This window comes from Lygodium microphyllum, chromosome 20 (assembly GCF_053477565.2).
Source record: "Lygodium microphyllum isolate KBCC chromosome 20, Lygodium_microphyllum_v1.1.10, whole genome shotgun sequence".
In the NCBI taxonomy this organism is placed as follows: Eukaryota; Viridiplantae; Streptophyta; class Polypodiopsida; order Schizaeales; family Lygodiaceae; genus Lygodium; species Lygodium microphyllum.
In genome coordinates this window covers 16,239,897-16,266,498 of record NC_141154.1, presented here as the reverse complement: position 1 = coordinate 16,266,498, position 26,602 = coordinate 16,239,897, and positions in this window count along the sequence as shown.

Below are 26,602 nucleotides of genomic sequence, written 5' to 3'. Positions count from 1 at the left end.
TAAGTTAGTTAGTCAATTAATAAGTTAGTAAGATTACTAACTAAAGACTAACTAAGGTAAAAACTAACTAACATTAATTATTGATAATTTTTATTTAATTTAAAATATTTTATTTAGAAAAATCAAGAGTCGTAAATTCGATATTTTTCTCGAATTGGCAAAGACCGTAGCTACCCTTCACGTAAATTACAAGGTGAACGAGACTTATGAGTTATATTAATCACTAAGTTCATGTGTATAGTTTAGAAGGTCCAAAAACATTAGAATTTGGACAAAACTAGTATATTTTAGATATTTTAGATATTATCCTAAAAGAAAAAGATATGGAGATTTTTGAACTGGATGTCATTTAAAAGAAAAGACAAGTGATATTTTAGTTAGTTTGAAGATTTTATAAAAAGAAAAATAAAGAGAAGTGACTGGCGAAATCGCGCGCGGCCGCGATCGCAGTTTACAGGCAGTAAACAACACTTCGAACAGAGAAAAGAAGAAAGAGTGAACTGAGAGCTTTCTAACCAAGTGTCTTGGAGTTTTACCCCCCTTTCGGAGCCAATGGAACCATCAGATTTATGATCTGAGCATCAGATCACTGATCTTTCCAAGATCCCCCTCCACAAAGCGCTCCACTCCTCAACCACAAGCCCTCTCCTCTAATTCACTATAAATATGAGGCATGGGAGAGGCATAAGAAAGCATAAGGAGACCCCGAGAGGCTTGAGAGAGAGAGAGAGAGAGAGAGAGAGAGAGAGAGCTAGAGAGAGAGAGAGAGAGAGAGAGAGAGAGAGAGAGAGAGAGAGAGAGAGAGAGAGAGAGAGAGAGAGAGAGAGAGAGAGAGAAGAGTCACCCCGAGAGGCTGCAAGGAAGAGAATTAGCTCAATTCCTTCTATCTCGAGCCTTGACTTAACCATCTTCTCTTACGCTCTCCCATCTTGAATCTACTCCACCTTCTTAATCTCTTGAGTCTACCTGCGGACGATGTCCTCCAAGCAAGGAATGTCGCGTGCGGATGACAATCCCGCAACCAACAACAAGGCTTCGAGCAAAGGCATCACCGTCAATCCAACTGCGGTTCCGGTCGTAAGTAATGTATTTTCAAATTGATTGATGCTTGCTTTGATTCTCGTATGAGATACGTTAGGCCCCATACTATTGCATGAGTATAGGTAATGGGAAGGGATAAATTTCATCTCACCTATTCGGAAGATGGAGTTTGTGAAGTGCATATATCAAGGGAAGATAATTGCACCTAGTTACATATGACTTATTTGCTAGTAGAGCAATTACAAGGAAGAATCAGTCAAGCGTTGTGAATGACATAGTCGTCAAAAGAACGACATTAAAAGATTGGGGATACAAGTACTAGATTAAAGTATAGTCAAGGGTTATAACTAGCATGATTGCTAAAAGAATATGACATTAAGAATCATAAATAGAGAAGTACTAGTTTAAAGTTTAGATACTTCAAAAGTACTTAGCTTAAGAGCCCAAATATTAAGAAGAATTATATTCTAGCTCAAGGCAAGGCATATTAAAGTCTAATTACTTGAGATCATCTCACACTTATCTTATCAAGTATTTATATGTTATACCTATAACATGTTTGATATATGAGGATAAATTTCTATTTGCCTCATGACTTGACTAAGAGCTAGTACAAGAAATTAATCATAAGGGTTAAAACTAAGATATCTTGAGATCCGTCGGATAACGATGACTTTTGCTAATCCAAACTCAGGGTTGGGTTATCAATCAAGGTAAGTGACCTATAGAACTTAGATCATGAATAGTGTTTGAACCCTTAACATATGCCCTAGCCGAAGGAAGGAAGTGTTGAGAACATGTTTGCATGGTATTGCTCTTAGATCCCAAGGGAGAGAGCAAATATACGATGGAAATGTTATATCGTCTATTCTTGCATTGTTTGAAAAGAATGCAATTGGTTTTGTTGATTGATCGAACAACATCCTAAATGTTTTCACATTCAATTGGTTGTTAGTTATTGTTTGGATGATTATTCCAAGTGCTTGTGATTTATGGTAAATGCATGGCAAGGGTCTGTGATGACAAGTCGCCATGGATTAAAGGAATGTTTTCTTGGAAAATAATATTAGGCTGATTGCCTTGTTTGTGCTTGATTCTTAAAGGATTTAATTAAGGAAGGATATATTGTACGGGTGGATCACCTCCATGGTCGCACCGCGTAGTAACCCGAGAGGGCACTGCTCGATTCATGGGCCGAAGGTCGAGTGGTGAAAAGGCCAACCACGGGAATGATGTTTTGCTCCTAGACAGCTTGTGGGTCAGTTGGAGCTCTGGACACCCCTTGCTAGGTCAAGAATGGAGTTGAAGACCTCCGTGGCCCCCAACATCTGGGCATGTTGGGAGATCCTATTCTAGATAAAGGATTGAGTTTTGGTGCCATGTGAATTGGACCAGTTACTTCTGCAGGGCAGAAGGGATACTTCTGTTGGACAGAAGTGAAACATAATTTCTCCTGTATGGGCAGGAGACAAAGATTAACTTGAAGATAAGTTAAGGATCTTGTTTGATCTTGTTTGTCAATAGATTTCTTTGCTCTGTTTTCGTGTCTGTGCTATAATTTACGCGAACGAACCTTGTTCCCTAAAAGGCTTAATTAATGAAGCTGATTTTAAGTGTCACATATAAATGTGGTAGGACCTAATTAGAAAACTAAAGCTATTAAGGGAAGCGGGTGGGCGGAACCCCCGACGGGTCCGTCCTATGGCAGGGTGGTCCCAGAGAACTAGGAGGCTTCTCACAAGTTTTTATCATCATTCGACCTTTAGGTATTGATAGGTTAGAACTCGATTCATGCCGTTTTAGGGGACCGGAATGGGACTATGCCCTATGGGCAGAGAGGTTGAGCAACGCATCCCTCTCGTTTCCCATTCTCTTTGAACCAAGTGCGGCATAGATCTGCTTCAGGTTGGGTATCTCTGTGTAAAGTAGGATGTCCAATACCCGACGCTAGAATGCTAACAAGAGACCTTGACAACTAGGAACCCAAATTTCAGGTCGATCCTAGTGGGTTCGGTCGTGAACGTTCCGTTGCGAGGCGGATTCGGGAAACCCTAGGCGACAAAACTCGGAACATTCCTTGGGAGTGCCGGGCAGCGACGCTTAGATTCGTTTCTCGATAGACCGCTAAAAGAGTGCCTGGAAAGCCGATGGGCGGGCACCTCACAGGTCGATCCTAGTGGGTTCGGCCAGAACTCTCCCGTTGCGAAGTAGACTCGGTAGGGCCTAAGTGACAACCCCGTGATGTTCCAAGGGAGCACCGGGTGGCATCATTTATGGAAAAACCTACTGATGGACTACCAAAAGGTGTGCCGTGGATTGGGACTAGTGGACACCTCACACTGTTGCACAAAATCCTCCTCCCCTCACCATTTAGGATTTGCTTCGTTGCATAGGTGTATAGAGGTTGTTTTGTCATGGTTTAATATATAAAAAGTAATGAATCACACACTGTGACAAAAAAATCAGGCAAATTGAGGCCAAACCTTATGCTTTGCCACTACCATACATCCACAACCACTTATTATATTTTTTTCGTAATTTTCTAAAACATATTCTTATTTTTTCTCTTAATTTTCTCCATTTTTAAATAAAAATATTGATATATTTTCAGAGCTATGGCTCTTGATTCTTAGAATAGCAAAAATATAGATTTTATTAGCATTTTATCCCATGTATATTGGTTTATCCCACCCGAAAACACCAAAAACTCCATTTTTCTCATAAAAATCATGTTTTACGAGTTTTTAAAAATAATTTCTAGGATTTTGACTTTATGTTTTCTAAATTTTTCATCATGCAAGCATAAAACAATCAGTAAAACAACATGTCTACCAATTTTCGCTCCATAAGAACAACATTTGCTCAATCAAATATAAAAACCAAACAGAATTTCTTTGTAAAATAGAATTACCGATTTTTTTCCTTCTTTACAGGTTTTAAAATCTGATGCGGGATTGCAGATCAACCCTCATTCAAGACTTAGCCCACCTCCGAACAGGAAACTCTAGCCCTCCACCAATCCGGGAGTGATCCGGTAGTAGTACCATGCTGGACAAGCATCCTTCAACTCGGTTCTCTTCTTCTTCATGGGCATGAACTGTCCCTTAAGGGGAGAGAGAGGGAGGAGAGAGAAATACTAAAAATATGAGTTTTTTAAATCCTCCATTAAAATGGACAATCTTGCAGCCATCGTATTCCTCTTCTTGCCCTGATCGAGAATCTCCCTCTCTCTCTCCAAACGGGTTTGAATCGGAGAGACATTGAGCAAAAATGAGGAGGTGCATTGACGCTTCCCTCTATTCAATAGTTTTTGCATTAGTTTCAAGGCTTTTATTAAGCCTAAGATTTAAAACATTAAAATAACCGGTTCATCTTTTTGTGTTCACACTGTCTCGCAAGTGAATTTTTTAATTTTGAAGGCCCCAAACAAACTCCGATTTGCAATCTGACTCGACATGCGGCTTTGTGGCATCGAACTCCATCAACTTAGCCTCTCCCACGCACTTTACGGCTTCTCGATCCGGTAGTTGCTTTATAATACTGAACCTTGTCGGTATTAAATGGAGGGTCAAACGACCTCCGATTGACGAACCAAGACTTGTGTTGGATTCCTGATGTCGAAATGCATCTAGGAAAACCCTAGCTCAGCCATCCACCACCATTTGATTTTTCATGAAAATTGGCTCTTTAACGCCTCTCGGGCACTTTCCAACTCCAAAACAAGCTTCAATGCTTCAAGAACGGTTCCAAATCGGGTCCTAAAATCCAACTCTCAATTCTAAAGGATGTAAGGGATACCTTGGAGCTACTAGAAAGTACATTCCCTGGATATAAGTTCAAAGTCAATGGTAAAACAATTGGCAAAAGAGTTGAATGCTCTTTCTCTTATATGAGTTGTTTGTCTCCTACAATTGTAAGTTTTGAGCCATAGATATAAAAAAATTTATTATATTTATATAAGATAATTTTTTTTCATTTAATCAAGAGTTATACAATTGAAGTAAAAATATACAAGGATGCAAAATAACAAAGGAGATTCCTCCAAGTTTCTATTTGCATCTATTTATCTTCTTTTATCTCTAGTACCTTCTCATTATTTAGCATTGTAACTTCTTCGTTGCTTTCTGCAAAGATCTCTGGTCTCTTTACAATGGATTTTTTCTTTGGTTAATGAAAGAAATTGACTTTGACAAGGATTCTCTTCTCTTTCTGAGACTAAAGAGGAGATGGATGAGACTTCATAGGGAAAAGTATTGGCATACCTTTCTTTTTAGAGTTCACCTTACTAGTCTTTCTAGATGACTTGCCATTGCCATTTCCCTTCCTCTTAGATGAATATTTTTGTGGAGGGAAGTTGGGATTGATTGGTGTGATTGCCCTATCTAAAATCAACTCAATACATTGCTCCCTTATCCACCACATATATGAATCGGGGTAAGCTCGGCACTGCGAGAAAAAATATAAAAGTTGGTAAACTAAAAAAAGGGTCCCTCAAAAAACAAATAATATGAAAGAAACTTATATTAACCCCATCTATCTTGAGTATATTTGAATCTATTGTCCTATAAACATTTGAAATCACTCTCTATCCACAAGTATGTGTATCACTTTGCAAGGATACTTCTTGTTAGAGAAAGTTATATGATTTTTCAGGATTAGTAATATCCTCATATGTGGTATCCAAGAAGGTAGTCAGAAGCCCACCAACACTGCAAATGGAGACATGTAGCTAAAATAGGCCATCAAATAAAATAAAAAATTAACCAAAAAGCAATTAGTATTCCATTCAACACACATTTTTGCTTGGCCATGGATACCACTTAGAGAGTTCACGAGGATAATTTCTCTGTTGAGTGTATCAATATATATAAGACTCCAATGTTCTCTACAAAGCACATTGTTAGTAAGCAATAAACACAACAAAGCCATTCAACACACATTTTTGCTTGGCCATGGATACCACTTAGAGAGTTCACGAGGATAATTTCTCTGTTGAGTGTATCAATATATATAAGACTCCAATGTTCTCTACAAAGCACATTGTTAGTAAGCAATAAACACAACAAAGAAGTATATATTAACCCTTTTAGAAAATTGCATACCTTTCTACATAAGGAAAAAAAATGGTAGTTTGTGATGGAATTAAACACTTTGAAGAATATTGTTGTGTTTGAATGAGATCTCAAAATTGATTCCACTAATAACAGTGGATTAGCAATAAATATATATTTAGAGATTTCTTGGTTGAGAGAAGCAGTCAACGCTCTAAATAGCAAAAATAAAGGAGTGTTATTTGTAGTAATAAACAACACCATCATTCCATGTACTAACAAAATTTAGAGTCAAAATACCTTATCTTATGCAACAATAAACTACAGAATCTAACAATTGAATATCCTTTTTAACTAGCATGGACTTGTCTTAGGAGGAGATATGCTAAGATAGTCCTCTTCCTCCTCAAAAAGTGTAAGAAACATTGACAACCATTTGTCCATACACCTCACATATTCTCTTATAATTGACAGGGCCAAGCATAATAATTTTTCTCTTACAAACATCATCCTCAGTTTCTATGACCTCTTGCAAATTTTCTTCTTAGATAAACTCTTGTTGGAATGTGGTCCGTGTTGGGTATAGATATGTCACATCCTTGATCTTTTGGCCCTTTTGCTTTCCTGAAAAAATTTGTGGAGACATTAAAGATCTCAAAGGTTTTTTTCAATTGTGGACAAGGGCCTTAATACCTTGTCAAACCTACACCTAATTCTATTGATCATACTAAGATCTTTGTTCATCAAGGTAATCCTATAAGCATGAGCAGTAGTAATATAAGCATCATTCATAAAGTCAATAACAAAGTATTTAGTTGTGCCTCCTTGAAGACAAAGAATTACTGCAAGCTGCCATTTCTTTTGTAGGTCATTTTCTCAACACTCTTGATAATCTATCAGAAATACCCTTGAGAACTCTGATAAAAGCTATCTTTAGAATGACATGCTTGTAGTGAAAGTGATGATGAGAGAAAGAGAGAGAGACAATGAGACAATGAGATGGAGAATGAACCACACACTTGTATTTCTCACTTGCTTACACACTCCTATATTGGAATAGTTGAGAGTACACATATATATACAATAAAGGTGTGAATATGGTAGGTCTTCTTAGTGAAATATCCTACATATGCTCTAGATCTAACTTATCTAGTTCTCCTAAATATCTAGTTATTGTCTTCCTAGATATTCTCTAAGTACATGTTCATATGAGTACCTTCTAAAACTTTCTGCCAATCATCTTGGCTAAAAGAGAAGTAAGATTACAATGATGACTATAGCATGAGACCTTGTCCTTGTTGTTGCAAAAGATATGCATCAATCTTTGCTTGTAATGATTTAAGGGATGTAAGTTGATGATGAAGATCTTTGGGCTTTGGTTGATGGATACCTTGATGAAGAGCTGATCGCCATGGTTTGGTTCATGATAGACTTGATAAGAGATGTGCTTATAATTTAGATAGATGATGTATTTCAATTGGATCTTGATATTTGTGGAGTAAAATAATGGTGAGAGCATGTTTGTAGATGGAAATGTAAAATAACGGAAGTGTAAAATAGCAAGTGATTGATGAGAAATTTCAAGCACAGTGTTTGTGAGAGGACTCTAAGAGTTGAGTATCACATCTTCAATAATAGCGTACTTAGTGTTAGTGTCCCCTTTTGTCCATACAAAGTAGTTTGTGCAAATGTGCACAAGTATTTCTTTGTACTTTATCCATTATTTTTCCCTCCTTTGGAAGGCCAAAATAGTTGGAAAATTTGAGAAAGATACAATTTGTAGATGATGATTTGGGTAAGGCAAGAGATAGACCATTTCATGATGATACTGAGAGAAAATTGGAAGAGAGAGTACTTGTGATTTGTTGATGAGGTTGTTGCCATGAAACGTATAATAATGATTGAGATTTGGGTGTACAATTAGAGCAAGATGATTTTAAGAGAAAGGTAGGATAGGATATGATAGAAAGAAATCATGATTTGATAGATTGTGATTGATGTGACATAAATAAATGTAGTGTGGATGGAATGTGATGGTAGGATAATATCATGTGTAGGGATTCAAGATTACACATTGAAAAATAGTGACATGAAAATGAGAAACTCAAGGAGGTAGGATTTTTTGTACACTTGGAAACATTTTAAGAATCCCAAATGTGTAGGAGGAAGCCAAAAGTGCATGCAATTGCATTTTTTCAAGAGACAGTGGCACACATATGAAGTGGAGTGTGTGTGTGACCATTAGAATATGAGGATATTGAGCCCATAGAGAGAGTATGAGATAAGGACCAGGATGTGATCTTGAGATTGAAGTAGAGTTTAGATAAAGACTAGATACTGAGTGACAAATGTAAGGATATAGGATAGAACATAGAGATGTAAGAAAAGTGGAAGTAATGTACCTGATGAGAGAGTCACCTTGAAGGTTGGTAGAAATATCCAATAAGAGTTGATGAGGAAAAATAGGCATATCCGTGTTGTTTTTCAAGAGAGTGATGAGGTTTTTCCATCTTCTTTCCACTAAAGCACCATCCAAATGTGTTGAAGAATAAAATTCAATAGAGAGGCCACATACAATGCCTTCTTCGGCCTTGAGATATAGAGTATAAAGGGCATCCACTACTTCAATTGTTGTTCCAACTAAGATAAAGTCCTCTATTTTAGGATGAAAGAGGAGAGGCTCACAAGGGTGACAAAAATTGTAGTATTGAGAGTGACTAGGAGAGCTAGAACATGCTAGGATGGATGACTTGAGAGCATGAGAGCACAAAATGAAAGAGTCATTATAGAGAGATGGATGTTAGGGGCCTTCATGGGGTAGAGAATTGGGATTTTCCATCAAAGAATTTTCTATGTATTCCACTAGTTGACAAGAGAGAGTGAATAATGGACTTAATGAGGATACAAGGATAGAACATATATCTTGCATGATATGATATAAATATCTTGTGATGACAAAGACTTTTGATAAGGAAGATTATTCAGAGTTTAACAAAAGAGGCGAGAATAAACATGTGGCAAGGGCAAGGAGCTAGGAAACTATTTGAAGCATATGCATGTTGGCACAAAGTAATAAGGTAGTCTATGTAAGTGAGGATAAGATTAGAGATAAGGTTTGTGGATAAGGATCAATAAAAGTGGAGAAAAATGGGAGGTAATGTAAAGGTTTGAGCTAGATTAGAAATGAGTGAAGTATATATGGCATGGATAGCTCAATGTCTCAAGGCAAATACGGTGAGGTTGGTTTGAGAAAAGATAGAAAATATGTGTGGCTAGGAAAAAGGTTTTTTGAGGATAAGGTTGGGTGAGAATTAAATGGATTGTGTGTGGGAGATCACTTTAATGGGTAATGGATGGGTGGGCCACAAATGAGTGTGAGAGATAAGGGGTTTAGACCTTAATTTGGCAAAGGATCAGAGGGGTAGGTAGGTGGAGAGAGGAGATAAGATGATATAAGGATGAAAATAATGATAAAGAGGACAAATATCTCTCTCTCTTAAAAGAGAGGTGATAATGAAGAATATACGAGTGGGTGAAGATGATAAGAATAGGCAAAAAGTAGGTCGATAGGATAAGATGAGATCAAGATAATGAGGATAAGATGCATGTGGACAAGATTAGTTTACCTTGACATTGATTCAAATCCTTCTAATCTTCATACAAAGAAATTGATTTGGATCAAGAAATAAATCTAAGGATTAATTGAGTAGACAAAAGTTGGATGCTAATAACCTAGGCTCTCAGGAGGTTGGTGTGCTTTGATACCATGTAGTGAAAGTGATGGTGAGAGAAAGACAGAGAGAGAGACAATGAGACAATGAGATGGAGAATGAACCACACACTTGTAATGCACACTTTCTTACACACTTCTACTTTGGAATAGGTGAGAGTACACATATATATACAATAAAGGTGTAGATATGGTAGGTCTCCTTAGTGAATATCCTCCACATGTTCTAGATCTATCTTATCTAGTTCTCCTAAATATCTAGATATTGTCTTCCTAGATATTCTCTAAAAGTACATGTTTATATAAGTACCATCTAACGTTCTAACAATGCTGTGTAGCTCTCTAGGCTTTCCTTATCTTAGTAGAATACTTCTAGATATAGTAAAACCTAGACCTTCTCTTTCTCTTTGGCTTGGAAGGCTTACCTCCATGAGTAGAAGAGGGTCTAGGTTGTTCTGTTGGCTGATCAAGTTCTTTAGGGGAGGTTGGAACCTTGGCAGTTGTAGGAGAGGACTATCCAGCAAGATCATAGGCTTGGTCATTAACCACATGCAACTTGGCTTGGGTAGGAGAAGAAGATTGCTTTGATTGCATGGCACGAGACTTGGGAAAACTAGGGAAAGGAGGCATCTCAAAAGGGAAAGCTTGTGGAACCTCTGATGGCCTTGCTTCTTCTTCACTATCCTTGCTCTCTATATAGATTTTCCTTGCTATCTGCTTTGTCCTTGCTATTACTTGATAGAAAATGATAGGAAGACCAATTAAAAACTATTTGCTGGTGGTGGATGGTGCGTAGAGGATGAGATACAGCACAAGAGAAGAAATGCCAAATCTCTAGAAGTTCCTATTTGCATTATATCATGGAGTAGAAGATACGATGTGAGGGTAGAAAAGCATAATCTTGGTAGGACACTTTTTTCTTCGTATCATACACCGACTGAAACGACACGATCGTAGCAATGCGTTATCTTGATAGGAGTTTCCCTCACTCTGTATAATAGAGGAGTTAATATGGCATGACAACAAAAAACCATTATTGTTGAGATATTTGCAATCACACCTAATGTAGCCTCTTTGTATGAGGCAGTTCTGGGCTAAGGACATGCAGATAGATTGAATCCCATATGCACCGAAAGGGAAATGGCTACCCATCCAACAACTATAAAGCATTGTACTTGACTACCACTTTTTGATATATGATGAATGCAATATCATGATGCTTTACCATTTCAATTAGTGTCTTGGTCATTGTTATCCTTATACACAAGATTGTGTTCATGAGTCCAAGTCTCAATCTTGGAACCTAATTCACTTGTGTAACATGTCAAGTCTTGTCTATGTCATCATGAGCTTAATCTTCATCTTCGATCCACCATAGCCACTGCCATGCTCTAGATACCACATCTTTTCATATGGTATCAGAGCTCGGCTGAGCATGGCACTGCCTCTTTGTCTCTTCTCACCTCTATCCACCACTGAGACCTTCATTTTCAACTTCATCTTCATCCTGACCTTGAGTCTGCCATAGCCAAAACAACACTTGACTTTGAGCTTTTGGATCTCTCAAACGAGAGCATATTTCAACTTGCTTTCTTCTAGGGATTTATTTGCTGACTCAGGGCACTACTCCGTATCACATAAGAGCTTGACATTGGCCACTCCAAAGCTCAACATTGCCAAAATTCATGATCGCTGTTCAGAATTGCGCCTGTTTTTTTCATACAGTTAGATATCCCTCTACGCAACATGGTGCTCTCTGTGACCTTAGGGCTTCTAAAGTCCACCATTCAAGCCTTATCTAGCTCAAATATCTTACCAGATTATGTTTTTTGTGAGCTATTAAAAAACAAAAAACTAGTCACTTGTCTGTCAGAAGACCTAATCCTCCATAGTCACAAGCATCAAAGCTCATATTTGTTATCATTTATTTATTTCTCTCAATCCAAGAAACTCAATGTGATCTATTATAAAAAAAAACCCAACAAGATTCACCACTCAAATCAGCAAGAAAGGGAAGTTGTGATTATTTTTTGAAGGTCATCAAGTCAAACTCAAGCAACAAACATCAAATTCCAAACTAGTATCTTTTGATACTACACTGCCATTGCTTGTGTCTTTTGACACATACAAAGATCAACTCATTGTTGGTTATTCTAATGTGGGTACTAATTTTTGGTAATGTCAATGACAAGCAAGAAGATTTCTATGTGGCTACACTTCATGAAGAGTAGCATGACTCATGTTGCTTATCAACACTATATGGAAGACTTGTTTGTTCTACTTGTAGGGATGGATGGATTTCCTTGTTCTAAAGAGCTGTCAATGAATCTATTAGAAGATTTTGAAGACATTTTTGCTGTCTCAAAGATGATGAAATCTTTGCTTGAGGGGGACATGAACATGAAGATTGATGCAACTGTTGCAAGCAAAGTCAATGAAGAAGAAGACCAGGAGGACCTAGAACAAGAGGACCAAAAGATCAAAGTAGTGGACATTGAAGCTCTAAGAAAAGTGAAGAACAGGGAAAAGATAAAAAATAGCAAGATATCAACAAGAAGGCCTATAATAAATTCAAGATCTATGCGAAAAGAAATATTGTAAACTGCAAGGGCCTACCGGTCCTTGACCCAATTTTTACTAGAAATTTTTAGCCTTGTAATGCCTAGCCCTAATGCTTCTGACATAAGCTTGTAAACTCCTCATGTAGCCTTGTACTACAACCTCTATATACTTTGTAAGGCCCCTGTTACACCCTCTAGATGTTCATCATGTTTGTGGTATCCACACTTAGCCTTTTTCTGCGACAACCTCTAGTGGTTTGCCATGTTTTTGGTGTGCCCACACTTTGCAGGTGTTGCTCTCACTAAAGCCTTTGCACACTTTGTACTTTCTGGTTGTGATTGAGGAGGGGTGTTGAGATATTTGCAATCACACCTAATGTAGCCTATTTGTATGAGATAGTTTTGGGCTTAGGACATGCAGGTAGACTGAATCCCATATTCATAGAATGGAAAATGCTACCCATCCAATAACTATAAATCATTGTACTTGACTACCACTTTTTGATATATGATGAATGAAATATCATGATGCTTTACCATTTCAGTTAGTTTCTTGGTCATTGTCAGTCTTATACACAAGATTGTATTTATGAGTCCAAGTCTCAATCTTGGAACCTAATTCACTTGTGTAATAGGTCAAGTCTTGTCTATGTCATCATGAGCTTAATATTCATCTTCGATCCACCATAGCCACTGCCATGCTCTAGATCCCGTGTCTTTTCACAATTATCTCAACAAGAGTCCTCCTCGTTCTGTATTATAGAGCAACTTTGATATACAATGCAAGTGCAAGAAAGTGTTATCTGGGTGGTAGGTATTATTCGCTTTGTGTCATGGAGGAGAAAATAGGCATGCACAAAGTAGAGTGAATACAGTATGACATGCAAGAGAGGCAAGTTGCGAAGGGTCATTTCTCACGTTGTATAGTGGATGACTAAAATGAGCCATGTAAGCCAGGGTTGTTCTTATATACATGGTGTGGCTCATGACATGTTAACCTCAGCACAAGAAGAAAGCAAAAAAATGGAAAAGCACAAGTTGGGACCTAAGAGAGGTGGCCCACGAGGAAATTAGACATAAGGGAAGAGGCAAGAAGGAGAAGATAAAAAGTGCAAGGGCGACCTAAAAAATCAAGTCAAAGGAAAAAGCGCATTTTTAAATACAAGGCACCCCCTAAAACTGTTGTAAAAGAGTGCGAGGCTCCCTACTTTGCAAATTGTAAAGGTAGATGGGTGGTAGGAAGGAAGCTAGGAAGATAGGAGGACAATGAACAAAAGGGCCTAGCCATGTAAAAAGGGGATGACCGCCCAAGGGAAAGAGGGCATGTATATAAGCCAAAAAGTTAATGGAAACTCTCGTTCTTGGTGTGTGGCAAAAAGCTTCTTCTTCTTCTTCTCTTCTTCTTGCCTTCTTGTGTGCGCTTGAGTGAGGGAGTATGAGAGAGTGAGGGAGTGAGATTGTGAGAGTGAGGGATCAAGGAGAAGAAGCTCCCCATATCCTCCTTTCATCTTCTTCTCTTCTCTTCTCTTCACTTCTCTCGTCTTGCATGGCTACGGAGGATGGAGCTTGATGGAGAGGGATTGAGATTGCTCGAGCTTGCATCAAGGATCGTGGAGCTACTGGTGTGCGAGAAATAGGAGGGTACTTGATCGAGCATCAAGGTAAGCTCACTACACCCCATGGATAGGGAGAGTGTGTTGGCTATGTGAGAGGTAGCCATGGCTGCTTGGCTTGAAACACTTGACCAATAAGCAGTCCGTAGGTCTTAGGGGTTGAGTGAGAGAGCTCCCTTCATTTTGGTTCCATTGTCGGGACTGAGGACTCGAGCCTTGAGCGCCGTGCGCTTCAAATTGAGCATGGAAGTAGGGTTTCATTCCTGAACCGGTGCTTGAGGTAGATAGTAGATTTAGGCATTTTAATATTCAAAACAAGTAAGTATTTTGGGTTTCTCATGTGTCGATGAGTAGGTTAATTTATCCAAAGCATTGTCTTGTGATTTTTGTTTGCATTAAGGTAGGATAGGACCAAAAGATTGTGAGCACATAGTAGGGTTTTCGCTGTTGTGTATAACAGGTTGAAACATGGAAAAGAAGGGCAAAAAATGAAATCTTGAGTTAAATGGTGGTAAGAGGAGCAAGATTAAGGAGAATGCAGACCTTGGTAGAGCAATAAGAGACCATGAGTGGCAAGAGAGACCTCATTTTGCATTTGAGAGATTAAGGAGAGCTTGAGAGAGAAAGAGAAAGACATGTAGATAAAAAGGAGATCACGTGCTTTGATTCTGGTGTTTTTGATTGATCCAGGTACATAAGAATTTTCTTTATATGCCATTGATGTGATATGGAAGGTATAATAGGGGGCAACGAGGGCTAGGAGAAATTGGCCAGAAATCATCTCATTGTGCTGTCGGGCTCGTAGTTGGACCACTATGTCCTGGTCTCGACTCCCAAAATTGGAGAGTCAGACCATCCGACTATCTGAGTCGGACCACCCATCAGACCATGTGGTCCTCTAGTCCAATTGGACACCCAAGTTGATGGGTCAAGTCGGACCAACCACAATTGTTGATCGGATTTGTTTCTCCCCACCAACCAGTCGGACAACTTGTCCAATTAGACCTGCCTCAATCGGATCACCCCAATCAATTGGACCAATGAACAATCAAACCACACAGAAGATCGGACCCAAACCCCACGTCCAATAGGACACCCAACAATCTAATCAGTCCAACGGGTCCAGTCGACGAACCCAACCTTGTCCAATCAGATGACTTGCCTCAATCAGATTGCCTCGATCGATCATACCAGTGAACAATTGGACCACATGGAAAATTGAACCAAACTTTGAGTCAAACTAGCTTGGTCTGATTAGACCATCTGATCAGATGCTCTAGTCAGACTGGTCCGACTCCCAGAGTCAGACCGGACAGTCTGATTTTGTGAATTGGACTAGTTGGGTAGAAGACAAAAAACTAGGAATAGGATCACCTCCCTAGATTAAGACCAATTGGGACACATTCCTGAACATCCTTAGATGCCCAATTCGGCTCACCAAAGCCAAAAACTAGAGAAAACCACAACTATACATTCTAGAAAAACCTCTAGTAGCCTAGCCAAGAGACCACCGACTTGACTTAGAGCCAAAAAACGACCTTTATATGGTAAGCCAGCCTTGATAAATTGTAGAGGGAGTAGCGTAGACCCCAGACAATCCTTAGGAGAAATCGGAGACCGTGCTTAGAGCCATATCAGGTTGTAGACAAGAAAGGGGGATGGCTAGAATTGCATAACCATTTTGCAAGTGCACCCCCCACAATGATTTCTTCCACATAAGTGCACTAGAAAAGGATAGAAAGCCTAATTTTGCACCATGCACAATAGAGCACCTAGCATTGAGTGTACATAAGTTGAGGACTGTTTTCAATAACAAGCAATACAATCAGACTTAATATCTCGAAGGAACCGACCAATAGGAGGAGACCCCAAAACATAGTTGGGTGCCTTGGGGCCCCATTGATAGGACCTTCGGAGATGGTGGCAAGACTAAAAGGACATCAAGATTGAGGGCAAAGCACTACCAGAGCTACTCAGCTTGATTGATAACCTTGTGGAGCGGGAAGTAGAGATGATGTCGAGAGAAAAAACAAACCCGATGAGCAACTGGACTTGGGTGAGGACTTGGGTGAATTTCCGGTCGCGGTCCAAGACATGGTCAACGAATATAACCTGCTAACCATGATGATAATCTACAATAGGCTAGTAGAGGAGGTAGTGGTGGCAAGCCTAGAGGAAGAGAGGAAAGTGGTTAGGAAAGCGCTGCAGGGCATAACTGCCTACAATCGTGAGTAGAGAGCTAGGAATCTACATCATGACATAGATGTGCATGAAGCTCAGACATGTGATAGCCTTAGCGTGTAGGAGCAAAGAGGGACAAAAAAAAAAGAGAGGGAGAGCACTAGAGGTAGAACTTATGCTGAGCGAGCTTATAATCAAGCGGCTCATGGACAACACAGTTGCCAAGCAGAGCGTAATGGCACTAGTGACCTCACTACTCTCAGGCCTAGGAATTACTCGGGGGGAAATAGAGCCACTAAAAAATCTATGCAGTAGGCTAAGTAGTTGGACAAGTACCAGCCTAGTAGTGACCCGTTTTAGCTTCATAGAGAAGTTTGAGCAAGTTTGCAAGCCTAACGGTCTCACCGACCTCTTGCACAATGCTCCTAGGCTTTTGGGCGCTGCTTAGGCAATAAAGGTAGGATGTGGTACACCAACTTAGACGTGGCAGAGAGAGCAAACGCCCGGCTAAAAGATCTCTTCATTAAGAGATTCTTGGAAGCACGATACTCTGACAAACTCATAGTCCGAATGTTAGTCAAAAGGACAAGGAGGACATAAGAGACTATGTCACTCATGTGCACAGCCTCTTCTAGAGAATCCCTGTGAACAAGTGACCCAATGAAAGAGCTATCTCCACCATGTTCATAAACGAAATCCGCATGAGAAGTTATACAAGGCTTTAGCGAGCAACTCTAGCTTGCAGCGAGATGTGTTAGCTAAGGTCTTTGATGAAGCAATTAGGGTGGGTGACCAGTTGAGAGAGAGAAGCTCTTGAATTTCAAACCGTGACAACTCTAACCAGAGGACCACAACCTCTAGCAAGGGATCAACCCTCAGCATGCACGACAAGGGGAAGAGTATAGATCAAGGCTAGGAGCTAGCCGAGGTGAGAATGGAGCTAGCATGAATGTAGGAATTGGTGAGGAAACCAATGCGATCACACGTCCAATGTGTGCATTGTGGCAGCAACCACCTCCCAGCTGAGTGCCAAGATCCTAGATCTAAGCCTTGCATGAATTGTGGTAGGTTCGGCCATGATGTCATGCACTGTAGGTTTCCTAGGAGATTTCCCTATGTCTAGCAGTACAATCCACCATACCTAGGGAATGGGCCACAAAATTTCTTTGGAAGAGGAGCCCAACTGGTGCTCCCAACATCGAACGATAGAAAACTAGCCATCTCTTGGATGGAGATCAACCCGATAGGCATACCCAGGCCACTAGGACCCTATGTAACCCATCCACTGATGCTCCAATCCATTATGTGGAGGAGCCTAATGAAGACAAAGTCTATGTGAACCCTTACATCTCCTACAATGATGAGGGCAATCTAGACTTGATGGACTATCGACCGGTACCGGTGATGGCATTAGGTAGAGGTAGGGGTAGGAGATTTGCAGGGCCAACCCAAGATCCAATATTGTGTTGGACTTGTGGTCACTTAGGCTATATCTCATCATGTTGTCGACAGAGAGAACAAGGGAATAGGGAAAAATTCGACCTCAGATGTGTCAAGTGCGGCATCACTCATCTCTTCGTCGATTGCCCTAGAAGGAAGCCATCCTCTAGCTCAAAAATTGTGCCATTAGTGCATTTAGGACTGTTTGGAGTCGAGACATGTGATAGCAAGGACACACGCATCCTATTGCATGTCATGACCAAAAGCATGCAAGCATATCACTGCAAGGGCCCAACAATTTAGATGCAGCCTGATGCAAATGAAGAAAAAGACTAACGCAAAGGTCACACTTAAGACTGAGGATGCAACAACGCTAGTAACTGGCAAGAAGGTCACGGATGCAAAGGCAGAGACCACCACTCCAAAGATTTCAGAGAAAGGGAGTGCCAAGGTAGGGGAGTATCCTTGCCCTAGGCGCCAACTTGAGGCAATAGCCAAAGTCAAGGAGGTGGTAAAGGAAGCCCAGGGGCACCACAAGGATGCTAAGCCTATCTTAGAGGACAAGATTGAGGATCTCTCTAGCATGACCATGCCAGTCTCACCTACACGATCAAGGTCAAGAGACATACCCATGCCATAGGCGGTGCCATCTAGGCCAAGCTTAGATGCTACTGGCCAGCTAGTCAATCAAGACCAATGGCCAAGAAGCATAAACCTAGGAGAGAGGCAAGCAACCAACAACCTCCCTGTCTCGTGATGTTAGTGACCACCCCAATGACTTTGAGTTTAGGAGACTTGCTTAGGTAGCACCACATGCTATGGAAAGATTTAAAATACTGGGTGGAAGAACCGATGGAACATGATGCCATTGACTTGTAGCATCATGATGTAGTCATGCAGATACCCAATTTGACATTGCACTCAATGGCAAAGTCACTACATGTCAATGCCTTTTGGTAAGGCACTGAGATGCATGCAGTCTTGCCTATCCTAGCCCTAGGAGACCTAACACATAAGGGAATCGTAGATACTGGGGCAAGTACTGGGGCAAGAGTGAGTGTGTTGAGCCATACTGTGCTCCGGGCTTGGGGAACCCACCTATCAAAAATTTTAGGTTCAATGTCACTCTAGCTAATAGAATGAAAGTAAGGCCATTTGGAGTCTTGAAGAATTGGCCAGTGAAGATCATGGGTGTCCAGTTCTCTATGAACTTCATCGTCATGAGGGGAGTGGACTAAGAAATTATGCTAGGCCGACCCTGGATGAGGAACACTTGAGTCATTGAAGACAGGGGAAATGGTCTAATCTTCCTAGGAAACCAAATAGAAGTAGTAAAGGTCGAGATGGACGCTTGGAAGATGACCCCTGCTGACCTAGATGCCATCTCTACCATGCGGTGATGCGCTAGTAAGGAAGTCTTATGAGCCTTTGGACAAGTACATTCCTTGTCCTGAGGACAAGTGGGATTGGATGCACATCCTGGTGACCATTGACCTTCCATTCTTGGAGTAAGAGGAGATGTACAAGCAGGTTCCTTGAACCATGAGTGTGCCACAAGAGGAGCCCTCAGTGCCACTATGCATGATGGCCAAGAGCTCAAGCAGCCAATCAAGGCATATCTCTTTCCATGTTCCTAGCAACAGGCTAGAACTTCATAAGATCCTCGAATACCTAACAGATAGATTGGCTGGCAACCCCACTACTAATCTCAAACCCTTCAGAGATCTATAAGATGAACCTAAGTGGAAGTGGACTAAGGTGCACAATCTGAACTTACTATACAACTGGGCCTTAGTCACCAATGAGGGAGAAGCTAGAGATGAGAGTCTTGGAGATGATGAGTAGCCAGAAGGTGGCAGTTCTGACAATGAGTATGAGGATTGCCTCTTTGTTAGTGAGAAAAGTGAAGAAGAGATAGACACCGTAGAGTACGACACTGAGGGAAGAGTGATAGAGCAAATAAGAGTGCAATACAAGCCTCAAAAAGGGAGTTCTTACAAGATCAAGAGAGGCATCATGCGGATGGAGTGTGATCACTCCTGGTTGGAGCACATAGGAGCAATAGATTATGAACAAGCAGGGATAGCCCAACCACCCACAACACCCTTGCTTAGAACGGATGCACCCACTGAGATATGACCCTCGAGAGAAACTCCTTCCTTTAGTGAGGATTGCGGGTTTAATTTTGAATCGGAGGTCAATATAGAGAGTGACCCAGAGAAGCTCCAACCTCCTAGGACCAAACGCATGAAAATGAAATTTCGAGGATTAGGACCCTTCTGAGTGTGCACCATTAGTAGGAAGGGCAATGTAGAACTTGAAACCCTTGAAGGTGAGGGTATAGGATTCTTTAATGGTAGTTACATGAAAAATTACTACCCTCCCATACATCCACTATATGAGCCCCCTATGCTAGAAGCCCCTATCAATGTCCATGTAGCCACCATCATCGAATTAGAAGACGAAGATGAGGAGGTAGTAGCACCGGCATACCTGTGCATCGTAGCCATCGCCCAGTGCACGCATGCATTTGATGCCTTGATTGATGAGGGAGATGAATTCAATGTCTTGACTTACGCTCATTGGACGGTCAACCATAGTTACAACCCACCAACCTAAACTTAGCCCATTCAGGGGCAAGTCGTATGCACTCCCAGGGAAGTGCAAGATCACAGTCTCTATCAAGTCTGAGAGCCTATCAGTCATCTTCTATGTATTGCCAAATATGAAGGATGCAGGTCAAGAATCGTTGTTAGGACACACTTTCAAGAAGCAAGCACACTACAACATGGACTACAATCTGCATCATACTCACCTTTCCACTGGCAACATTTGAATCACAATAGCTTTCAACAAGGGTAACAAGGCCCCACCAAAGCCTGCTATGCCACCAATAGAGCTACCTAGGACCAAGCCTAAGGAGGGGGGCCATGAGTCATCACAACCCATCCAGACTACAAAACAATAGTCAACTAAGGCCATCCCCAAAGCCACAAAGCCCATGCTCAAACGGGTGCCAAGGCACCAAAAGTGACCTACTTGTAGCAAGCAAACACAACCCGACAAGGCTAACAACTATCATTCAAAACCTAAGAGACCGACCCAACGCTATTGACATAGGTGCACAATCAAGCCATGATGGATCCCCAAAGATATGTTGCAAGCCCAATGATACTACAAAGGCAGCACTTGGATATGGGTGCCCAAGAATGGAAATCCTAGAAGCATAGCCCAACCACGACCATCGCTTGCCACCCCACCCCCATACAGCCACACTCCTACTAAGGCAGTGAACACCCAGGAAACTCGAGCTGTAGAACCTATAGAACCCGTGACGGCTGCGGTCAAAAAACCCCAACCAATCTATCGACCAAAACGAAAGCTTGATATCCCAAAATCATCTAAGTCCAGAGATGTTGGCACCCCTGTGGCTGCGCAAGAGAAAGGCAACGCACCATCTATGCCACTAGAGCCACCCTCAGTACCCCCAAACAGCACTGGACACACGGATTAGACTATGGTGCTACCCTTAGAAACACAATTGTTTAGTTCGTTACCACTAGAACCATCATTGTCTAGTCCAATTCCACTGCAACCACCAGCAAGTCTTAGGCATGCCTACCAATGACGTTCATTTCTATCGGTCACCAAGGATCTTGTTGCAAATACAGGAGATGACTTGGTGACTTGCATCAAGCTCTTGGACAACACTTTCACCACATTTGCTAGGAGCTATGAAAGACTTGATCTCGGCTTGCTTGATAAACCCCTTGCCTCTAATGTTCATTCTTTATCCTGCACTTAGGAGGAATACAAGTTCATGACCATAAAATTCCCCAAGATCGCAAAGGAGTTGATCAATAATGGTGAAATCTCAAAAGAGCATGCGCTTGTCAGATGACTAATAACATCATACCGCAAGCCCCAAAGACTTGTGTCACCCATTGAGCTTGAGGAACTCACTCACCTCGCTAACTCTGACTCATCATTTTTACAAAAATCGTGTAACCTATGTCTCCAATGGGAGAAACAGGGTTGCCAAGTAATGACTAATGCTGAGCAAGGACATGCGATTAAAACAATTGAGTATGACCCAACTTATGTAGCACCAACCTCTTTCAAGGTCTTGGCCATCACCCAAAACAAACACCTAGATGACCAGGCCTTGGCCCACCCTTACATTGATCTCATCCTTACGGAAAAGGAGCTACATGTGGCTAGCCACATTAACTCGGATGATTTTCTAACTGATGTCCTAACTTACATTATCCAAGTATGCGTTAGCCCTCGTAATCTTGATCGTCATGCTTACTTGGAGTACAACCATGATTTCTACGATTGGCTTATGTCAAAGTAGATAGCACCATACTGTGCTCAATTGCCCTTGCCTCTCCAATCCTAGGAAGGATTCTCCTCATTCCTGAGGGGAGAGGGGGTAAGGTGATTAGGTGACTAAGAAAACATAGGCAAGAAGGAAACAAAAAGCCTTAATCAAAGTTAAAATCAGGAAAGAGTTTATTTTAAAAAAAGGGGGTTGGAAAGAAAGTGTCAAAAATGTTTTGCAATGAATAGGCTGTTGTTTGAAAATTTCATGTCTTTAATTCAGCTTGTTCATTCTCTTCATGGAAGCAAAATCAATTTCATGCTTACCAAAAAGTCATATGAGGAATACTAATGTTGGATTATGATGAATGACATGTACCCATAATGGCAGGGCAAGATAAAGGTGGCAAGCTCCCTTTCACAAAAAAAGAGCAAACTAGGTACGACCTAAGTGTTGAGAGACAAGGGGATTTAGTCATTTCACCTTCAAACATACACTGAACTTGGATGAAGCCATCTTGGAGGAGCCAGCTGTAAAGCAGTTGGTGGAAAAATGTGCCCTCTGGAAGTACATGGAGAAAGTAGGGCAAACAATTGACTACAACATGTGTGCAGAGGTCCTAAGAAGTTTTGATGATGCAAGGAACTGTGGCACAATAACGGTCATGATAGAAGAAGAAGAGAGTCAAGTGGAGGTACCACTGAGCATTGCAATGATCGAGAAGGCCCTAGGCTTGGATATCAAGACAGAAATATTCCCTCGGAGAGATACATATGCCATGCTTGGAGTGAACAAGCACAATGTGCACATGACAGTGGACGGGATAAGTCTGACACTCATCCCAAAACCAGAAGTACTGATGTAAGCAAAGATGGCCCATGTCCTCTTCTCGAGATAGAGGTACAATGCATTGATGAACAAGATTGGCATGCCATTGTTGGAGAGCATAGTTGCAAGGTCCCTTGAAGAAGTGGATTGGAATGGATTTGTCTTGAAAACCATCAAGACCTTGGGTGCCACATCCTAGCCACAAGTGCAACACCAGTAGGAGGAGAGTCCCTGGCCTCAAAGGCCAGGTCAGTGCACAAGAAGCCTACCTCCAAGGCCTCCACAATAAGATTTGGTGGGGTCTTAACAACAATCATTTAGGAAGTAGTGAGGGAAGCAAAAGGAGTTGAGAAAGAAGTGGGAGAGATACCCCATCAGTCACCTCGCCCTGACATAGAGCAATCAAGTGAGTGAACCATCAGTAATTGGGGAGAGTAGGAGGTGTAGACGACCCAGAAGGAGGCAAGGGTATAAGAGAAGAAGAAGGCCACAAAACCCTAGAAACAGAGGAGGGAGGAGATGAAAAAGGAAGAACGGGCAGAGTTGAAAAGAGTCCAAAAAGAATCCAAAAGGGCAGAAGACGAATGAAGGAGAAAAGAGTAGGAAGAAATGAAGAAAGTGAGGGAAGTATCACAGAGAGTCGAGGAGGAGAGAAGGAGAGCAGAAGAAGAGCTGAGTAGTTAATGAGAAAGGAGGATGAAGACATAGCAGATGCCATGCATAGATCTATAGAGGAGACCCATGGTGCCAGAAAGATGAACCTCTTGAGCCCACCACAAGAAGGCGAGCCCAGCGGCTAGCGGTGAAGTAGCCCTAGTTGTTGCAGGAAAGGGCAAAGCCCCATTGCACCCCCTCCCTTCAACTCTCACACCTTAGACCGCCACCACTACCTTTAAAACACAGGAGCCAATGCTTTGCCATGGACACTACTAAGCTCATGCCCATAATGCAATTCCTCATCATGAAAGTACAAGAGATGGTGCTAGGGGTAGGAGCCAAAAGGCAAGCAACAGTAGACACTGAGTCAAGGCAAGACCCAAACCGGCAAAGGTTGGAGGCATCCACCACCACAGCACTACCAACAATGTCCTTGGTTGTGGACTATGATGCCTATGTAGATGAACTCCTAGCCTAGCTAGAGAATGCTAAAGAAGAGAAGAAGGCCAGGCTACAAAACTAGAGGCTGAAAGAGAAGTTTTGGCGGTGTTAAGGCTAGAGATAACATGGCAAGCCGTAGAACATCAAAAAGAAATTCGAAACCTGGTAGAATAGCTCAATGCCAAAGAAAAGGAGACACAAGATAATGAAGATCACCTAAGGTAAAGGCTAGAGGATGAAGCCCAAGACCTAGTGGTGGAGGAGCAGGGCCACAAGTTTCTCATCCAACAATACACTGAGCTCCATCAACGAATGGCACAGGTGGAAGAGATGAATGCGGAACTACGGGAGAGCTAGTGGGAAGGGGACTAGACATCAGAAGAATAACACCAAGAATAGGAGGATGCCCTGGTATTCAAGCTATGGTTAGAAATGGAGGAGCAAGGAAGACTAGAGAGAGAGATAGAAGTTGTGTCAAAGGAGAAGGAGGAGGCCATAGAAGAAGCCATTAAGAGCTTGCAAGACAACTTGCAAAATGGCCAGTAGGAAGTGGAGGGACTAATGTCCATGGCCATGACCAAAAGAAGGCTACACCCAGCAGAACTGCAAAGCCAAGCACAAGTCACTGAAGATCTATCGGCAAGGCTCACAGAAGGCCACCAGCAATTCTCGGTGGTGGCTGATCAAGGTATAAGAATAGCGAAAGAGTAGATGAACCGCTGGGATAAAGAGAAGACCAAAATGTTGGAAGTGTGGAATGAGCAGCAGTAAGTGGTAATGACATTGTCTCAGGAAATGGAAAGGGGTAAGGAAGATCTGGAAGAGAAAGCACAACAATGGGAAAGGCACAATTTTGAAAGAGTGCGAGGATTGATAGAGCACTTGGCAATGGTGGATTGTGAGAGGGTGCTAGAATCCAAGGCTGAGGCTACTGAAGTGTGCTTCGAAACATAGAGGCAAGCCTTTTTTAGCACATTGCTTCATGTCACACAAGTTGAAGGCAAGGATTCAGTGAAGAGAATGAAAAGGAAGTTGGAGTTGACGACCAGAGCCTTAAAGTATGGCCTACAAGAGCACGCACTCCCAACCAGCATAGACATAATCAAGGAGCATCAACACAACTACTTGCGACAAGCTGGCCTCTCCACCGATGAGCTCAGGGAACTTGGATTCGAGGAACAAGAGCAGCCCCATCTACCCCCATTCCAACCCACAATGGAACAAGACACCAAGGAAGGGCCGAACTTTGAGCAGGAATTCGAAGAAGAACCAAAAAGCCAGAGGGTGTCCAAGTTTTTGATCGCATTATTGCTCTGCAAGAAGAAGAATATGGGAACTCATGGAGAAAGCCTAGGAAAGAGTGTGAGCACAACCATAGTAGCTTCTTGATGAGTCCATGCCACTATGCGAGGATCACCATCCCATCAAGTGGCCACATGAGCTGAGTATTTGGTAACAACAGGAGCTTCAATCCTGACCCTTCAAGTTCTCCTTCCTCTACCCACGAGCCTTGGATCGAGTCTTACCCTTGGAGGTAGTGGAAAGGATCTTTCATTTGGGCAATACTTTAGAGAACTGATGGGTCCAGGAATGGAGCATCACAATCACACAATGGAGGTAGGAACCTGCAAACTACTGGTAGGATAAGGTCTATCAGGTTCCCAAAACCGTCCGAGGTTACGGGACGCAACCAAAGTGGCAAAGGAGGATTTGGGACATCAATTTTGATGCATGGATGGCCTTCTGTGGTACGCTATCTTAAGAAAGAAATTATCCTATCTACATGCCCTACCCTTACAGACATGGAGTGGATTACAATAGGGGGGTGTATGGCATATACGACTTCCGAAAGATCTACAACATTAACATAGAAACTATGGAGGAATGCATGACCCTTAAAGTAGGGGACTTGTGCCCATCCATCAATTGCTTCCTTGAGGATTTCTCTTTCTGTTGCCCAGACCCAGCCTTCATAACAACCGATAACTACCTTAGGACCATTACATTTTTACTTAAGCAAAATCCAGTAGCTAAGAAAGCCCACCTTCCCCCACTCTTTTTTGACATTAACATTGGAATAGATAGCTGTGCTATGGCTAGGCGCATGATGAGGGGGAACTTGCTTCCCTCTTTTTGTATGAAGATCCTTGAGGACATGAGTGATAGCCACTTTACGAAGTGAAATCATCCTTTCTTGTCAACCACACCTCTTAATGCAACGGTTAGTATTAAGGAATACCTACAAAGTTGTACCTTTTTTACTAAGTCCCTAAGACCACCTCGAAAATCATCCAAGGAAGATCACAATAGAGCCTAGAGCACCCCTTGCATCAAAATACGGGCTATAATCATCTATACCAAAAAAAGAGAGAAAAAGAAAAAAGAAAAAGAAAAGAAGAGAAAAAGAAAAAGAAAAAGACAATGAAAGAAAAAGTGGAAACACTGGATCCCCCCAAAGCATCTTAAGTGCCACAATCACTACACCTAGGGTTTCCATACCTAGCCTCATCCCCCACTACACATGCTTAGGGCACATCAAGGGCAGGACATTCTCCCAGACCTGTCTTCCTAAGAAACGAACCGTACATACAACGATACACGAACTAGGTCCTCAAATGTGGGACACCATCGACCCATCTCCCAGTTCCACAAGCACGTGCACCACACACTGCACGACAGAGCAGACACTGTCAAGATTGTGGGAGAGAAGGAAGGAGTCTCACTTGTAGCTTTCT